This window comes from Mus musculus, chromosome 14 (genome assembly GCF_000001635.26).
Source record: "Mus musculus strain C57BL/6J chromosome 14, GRCm38.p6 C57BL/6J".
NCBI lineage: Eukaryota > Metazoa > Chordata > Mammalia > Rodentia > Muridae > Mus > Mus musculus.
The window spans coordinates 73,491,659-73,497,607 of NC_000080.6; the positions used below are offsets into that span (position 1 = coordinate 73,491,659).

Consider the following 5,949-nt stretch of genomic DNA (forward strand, 5'->3'; position numbering starts at 1 on the left):
CAAAGTAGTCTTCATCAAGATTCTGATGATATTATTCTCAAAGATATGAAACAAAACAAAACCTAAAATTCATGTGGATGAATGGATGAACACAATAGCCTAAGAAATCCCAAGTAGAAAGAATAATGGCAGAGGAAAAAATAATACTTAATCTCAAATTATGTTATAGAGCCATAGTGACAAAAACTATGAGATGCTGTTGAAAAAAAAAAAAAGACTCACAGACCAATATAATAGACTTGAGGAACCAGAAACAAACCCATACAACTAATGCACCCAATTTTCAACAGAAGTGTTGAAATAAACATTAAAAAAGACACCTCTTCAACAACTCACTCTGGAAAAACTGATATCCACATGTAATAGTTGAAACTAAACTAGGTAGAGTGAGATGTACCTAAAATACCAACACTAGGGAAGCAGAGATAGGGAGGGCAGGAGTTCACAGCTGGCCTCAGCTACACAGTGAGGGAGAGGATGGCATTGTCTACACACAACGCTGTTTCAAACAAACAAGTACACAAACACATTTAAAAAACATACCTGTATTTCTTATCTGATACAGAAGTAAATCAAAAATAGATCAAGGAGGCTGGGCAGTGGTGGCGCACACCTTTAATCCCAGCACTTGGGAGGCAAAGGCAGGTGGATTTTTGAGTTCGAGGCCAGCCTGGTCTACAAAGTGAGTTCCAGGATAGCCAGGGCTACACAGAGAAACCCTGTCTCAAAAAACCAAAAAAAAAAAAAAAAAAAAAATCAAGGATCTTATATAAGACCTGAAACTTTGAAACCGATAGAGGATAAACACTTCAAGGTACAAGTGAAGGCACACACCTTCCCTCCCAGCACTTGGGAGGCAGAGACAAGCAGATGTCTATGAGGTTAAGGACAGCCTGGCCTACACAATGAGTTGCAAGCCACTAGGGCCAAACCATGAGAGGTTTTGGGGTTTTTTTGTTTTTGTTTTTTAAATTGAATGTATAGGGCCCTTGAGATAGCTCAGAAGTTAAGAGCACTGTCTGGCTGCTCTTCTAGAGAATCTGGGTTTGATTCCTAGCACTTAAATTGCATCTTACAACTGACTGTAACTCTAGTTCCAGGGGATGCAAGGCCTTCTTGTAGCCTCTGTGGGCATGTACGCAATGCATACACACACGGAGAAATACTCATAAACATAAAATAAAAATGAGTATTTTTAGAAATAGGAGAACTAGAGAGATGGCTCAGGGGTTTGGAGCACTTGCTGCTTATAGCAGAGGACCTGAGTTCAATTCCCAGGACCCACATGACATCTCACAAACATCTGTCACTCTAATTCCAGAGGATCCAGCATCCTCTTCTGGCCTCTGAGGGCTCCAGGCACAATGCACATGTACATGCATGCAGGGAAAACACCCGTACACATGAAATAAATCTTCAAGAAAGTAAAGTGCAGAGAAAACTTCTTGTGTTGAAAGGACTCCGCTTGGGATTTTGTGCAAGCAAATGGACAGTGGGACCTGAGCCAAACTGGAGGAAGGAAAGACGTGAAAATCCATCTTCCTGCGGCCGCACAGATGAACCTCATGAAACTTTACCTTTCAACAAGTGGGCCCAGAGAGTGGCTGAGGAAGCACATAAAGAATTCATTTCAGAGGATGGGAAGTACTTCTAACCATCACGTGGAGAAGACCTGAAGAAAGATGCTGTAGATATCAGATGGTGGATTCCATCATTAAAAAGAGATACTACGATTCCCATATTCTTCAAAGAGGAGCAACCCCTTTCCAGTGTTTTCCTCATTAGTTCACCTGGATTTTGATGCTGGACTCACTGTGATGTAATGGATCATGTTTTCATGCAAGTGACAGGAAAGAAGCACATTGCGCTGTTCAGTCTTGGGGATGCACAACATTTATATGTATCGGGTTGTAAATCAGAAGTGCTGAATGCCGGCAGCCCAGAGCTGGATAAATCCCCACCTTTCCTAAGGTGAGGAGGTATGAGTTCTCTTGAAGCTGGTGATGGCCTACTCACTCCCGCCTTGTGGTTCCATACTGTAATTTCTGAGGAGTTTGTAGTGGGAGGGAATAGCTTTCGGAAGCACCTTCCATGGGAACGCTACGACACAACAGATACCTGTGGTAACAGAGATCCTGTAGCAACATCCAGAGCTGTGCAGATCTTGGACAGACCTTTAAAAACACTGGCTGAATTCCCAGAGGAATACAGGGACTTCTATACATGCCAAATGGTCTCACATATTCAAGACAAAGCCTATAGCAAGAGGGAAAAAAAAAGAACTAAATGTAGTAAAAAATTAAAAATAAATAAAACTCAGCTCAAGTATTTGAAAACTGTAACCAGTATAAATATTTAAAGATGCTTTTTAAAAACAGGAAAAATAAGTCTCAGATTTATAGTATAAAAGGAGATGCTTATCTGATTTCTACCTGGTATAGATTTAGAATGCTTAGAGGAACCATTCTTTAGCTCTAAAATGTAAATAACTAAAATTCTGACGACCTACCTACCTACCTACCTACCTACCTACCTATCTAGAGAGAAGCCTGCCAGCCACCATATAACACAGCACAGGAGGAGGAAGACATTCAGAGACCTGTTCACCGCCATGCCACACATAGCAGAGGGAAAGATGCCCAGAGACCTGCCTGCCACCATGCTATGCAGTGTGGTGGTACAGATAAGGGAGAGCTGGCGGGCTAAGCAGCTCAGTTATCTGCCCGCCCCTCCGCCCCTCTGCCCAGGCCCTCATTCTGGGCCTGGAATTGGCCCACCCCCAAACCTACATCATCTGTGAACTGTTGGAATGCATGAAAGGGCCAGTCCTGCTGATCCAAAGTTGGGGGATCTCCGAGACATAGAGCAACAACAGGATAGCTGGGAGGAGTCCCAGCAAAGATCCATTGCTGATGGTGTACCAAAAGCCAGAGGCCTGGAATCAAACTATTGACTCATTGCAGTGATTATTTGCAAGTGAAGATGTGTTGCCAGGGAAGTATACTATAGAACACACTGGGACACACTACAGCTTCCACCACGAGATGTTTTTTATACTTTGTTCTGTTGTGCTTATTTTTGTTTGTTTTTTATTTTCTTTGAGGGGGGGGAGTTTGCATGGGGGGACGGTAGATACAAGGGGACAGGGAGATTATGAGTGGGACTGGGATGGGTGATGTGAAGCTCATAAAGAACCCTTAAAATGTTAAAAAGAGAGAGGGAAAGGGAGAGGGGGGAGGGGGAGAGGGAGAGGGAGAAGGAGAGGGGGAGGGAGATGGGGAGGGGGAGAAGGGGGGAGGGAGAGGGAGGGGGAGGGAGAGGAGGAGGGGGAGAGGGAGAAGGGGAGGGGGAGAGGGGAATGATCATGAAAGTGTAAGAAAGAAACATTTGTACAGAGCTGGTGCCTTGAGCACCCACTGTGGTGATCATTATGGGGGTTCCTCAAAAAACTAAACACAGAGATAGCATTTGACCAAGCTACACTGGTAATTCCTGGACATATACCACAAAGACTCTAAATCATTATTTACCTCAGCTCCACTCACAGTAAGCAGGAAATGGAACCAGCATAGACTTCCGATGTAAAATCGGAGAAAGAGAATGCACACACACACTTTCATTAATAAGAATAAAATCACAATAGTCACAGCGAAGTGGCTGGAACCAACTGCATAGCTCATTATGTTTAGCCAATCAAGCCGGGCTGAGAAGGACAGCTGTTTTCTCTCATCTGCAGAATCTACATTTAAATTATGCATGTGTGTTTAGTTCATGAAAGTAGAAAAGGGATTGTAAAAGAAGAGAGGAGAGGAAGAGAAACAGAGGGTAAAGGAATCCATGCGATATGAAACCAGAGGAGCAATCATTTGGGGTCAGAAACAGGACTGGCAATAACGGGGTGAAGGGATGGAGGGGGGAATATATGGGAAACAATGGATGGCCTGTGTTTATAAACATTAATGAAAACCATCAGATTGTATGCTCATTTAAACCATGACGTTTAAATTTTCTTTTCCCTTCCTTCTTTCCTTCTTTCCTTCTTTCCTTCTTTCCTTCTTTTCTCCCTCCCTCCCTCCCTTCTCTCTCTGTCTCTTTCTTTCTTTCTGGCCTGTGTGCTTCTCACTGGGGCTTAAGTCCTGGAGAACCTACAGCAGATCCTGGACTGTGCTCCACCCAATCAAACTCATCTCCATCTCCTACGCCTCCACCCACTGATGTCCAGTATCACGAACCATTCAGAGTTCCCATCCGCATTCCACTCCCCTCTCGTTGTTTAATCACAGTCACCCAGAAAGGAGCAGTTCTTAGCCAAGACAGCTTCTTCCCTGGTTCTTTTTAAGTCACAAGCCTCTGGGTTTGTGTTCTGCCGCCCCTGGTGGTTCCTTGTGGCTCAGTGTTGTTCCCTAGGGAGGACATTGCTGAAAGATGGATCGATGAGACAGGATGGCCACTCAATGCTTTTAGTTCTTTTAGTTTCCTAAGCCGCTTAAAAATTTGTATTACATTTATTGAGAGAGAGAGAGAGAGAGAGAGAGAGAGAGAGAGAGAGAGAGAGAGAGAGAGAGGACATAACCACAGCTTATGTGTGAAGGGCCAAAGGATACTTGTGGGAGTGTTTTTCTTCTGCTGTTATTGAGTTCCTTACTCATTGAGCCATCTCACTGCCCCCCATCCCCCCACCCTGACACTTTTTGCTCTGCATTGCTGGAAGATGGTTTTGTGCACTGTGCGTTCATGGGCTGATTTCTGTGCCCAGAGATCTGGCTGCAGCCTGGACTTGCATATGACTCAGTATTTTGTAAAACATTGTTCTCCATCACCTCTTGATAAGTTAAACAAAGAGCTGACTAGTCTATACCTGGGGAGGAGAGGAAAAGGAGGGACTTCCGTGCCCCGAGGGGAGAGTTGTAAGCATCTCAGGTGAAGACTAGGGAGCCAATGGAGACTAAGATGGCAGGTAACGGCCATGTGGTTGGTAAGTTGGCTGGAAAGTCCGTCAGGCCAGCATAGTCAGGTTAGAATAACTCAGGAGCTGCCCCGCTATCGTGCATTGAAGCTTTGAATAGATATGTTTCCTCAGCATTACTCAAAGCCAGGGCTGGCATAGGAAAGCCCATCCTTTTATACTGTGTAGTGGTTTCCATCTTGAAAGGTGTTTGTTTCATACACAGTGGGCACCAATGATGATTTACAGCTTGTATTTTTCATTGTACCTGTCTTACCTTGAATTCTGTGAATATTGTTTTTTCCAAATATTCTAAAATTTTAATTCAAGTATAATTACATTGTTTCCCTTGCTTCCCTTTCCTCCTCCAATCTCACCTGTGCTCTCTCCCTCCAGCCCCTCATGTTCCCAATTCATGCCCTCTCAAATTCGTGGCCTCTTTTTCTTGGTTATTATTATTATTATTATTATTATTATTATTATTATTATTATTATTGTGTGTAACTATATAAATACAATCTGCTGAGTCTGTTTAGTGTTGCTTGTATGTACATGATTTGGGTCTAACCACTTGGTATTAGATAACCAGTTTGGAGAGGGGTGTTCATTCCTGGGGAAGGTGAATCCCCCCTCTCTCAGCAGTTGTTGCTTTTCTACAGCTCTTTGTATAGGGGTGGACTGCCTTGAGATTGCTGTTTGCTTGTCAGAGTAGCCATAGTGTGAGTGTCTGGGTCTTGTCGAGGCAGCCATATTGTTGAGGTATCATGGCTATAGCTTTCCTGTGATTTTTAGGAGACAATCTCACAGCCAGCATTCCAGTCTTACAGTCTTTCTGCTCCATCTTCCAGGATGTTCCCTGAGCCTTAGGTCTAAGAGTTGTGTTGATGATATATGCTTTGGGACTGGGCACCCTGTAATCAGCTGACCTCTGTGGCGGGACTAGGTATCAGGTCACACCATGGGACAAGTCTCATGAGGGAGGATTTTTATTAAAGGGGATGGGG

The 5,949-nt window shown here is 43.8% G+C and overlaps 1 pseudogene; it reads left to right on the forward strand.

The window, feature by feature from the left end:
* Gm4266 (predicted gene 4266) lies at window positions 1,433-2,497 on the forward strand (annotated as a pseudogene).